The sequence below is a fragment of the Condylura cristata genome, unplaced genomic scaffold, assembly GCF_000260355.1.
Source record: "Condylura cristata isolate star-nosed mole 26May11 unplaced genomic scaffold, ConCri1.0 scaffold00001, whole genome shotgun sequence".
Taxonomy (NCBI): domain Eukaryota; kingdom Metazoa; phylum Chordata; class Mammalia; order Eulipotyphla; family Talpidae; genus Condylura; species Condylura cristata.
The window spans coordinates 61,544,293-61,544,907 of NW_004567102.1; positions in this window are offsets into that span (position 1 = coordinate 61,544,293).

The following is a 615-nucleotide window of genomic DNA, read 5'->3' on the forward strand; positions in this document are numbered from 1 at the left end:
TTCCGTTACCAAAATTTCGACCAATTCCAGTAGCTAGTGGTCCTCTTTTCCGATCAGGGTCAGCTTCACAACTCCCATCGCTCTCGCCCCGCAGGTCTGCGGGAGCCGGGTGCTGGTGGCGGAGAGCGCGTGGGCGGTCGCTGCGCCGGACCCTAGTCGTCTCCTTCGGGCCCTCGGCACGCGGGTTTTCCGGCCGGTCGGGGAGTCAGCTCGGCTACACCCCTATTTCACAACCTCGTCCCTGTCCCCTAGCCCTTCTCTTCGTCCCTTCTACCCAAAGATGCACCCGCGGCTCGCCGCTCGTGTTCCAGTCTCGGCTGCGGGAGCGGGAGCGACTCCAGCCCAGCAAGCATGGACAAGCCGCCTGGACTCTCCGCCCCGCTGTCCTCAGTCCAGCACCGCTGCCGCGCAGCTCCTTTCCGCTTAGCCACGGTCACCCACTGCCCGCGCCGCTGCAGCTCAGTCGGGCTGGAAGAAGTTGACGCCTCGGGAGGGGCGGCGGGGAGCAGGATGAAGGATTTGTAGTGGGAGGATTAACACATCTGGGCGAGGGGAGGGGCAGCGCCGTGGCAGGGACGCGGCGCGGACCCCGCACCAGTGCGCGCAGCAGCCGCC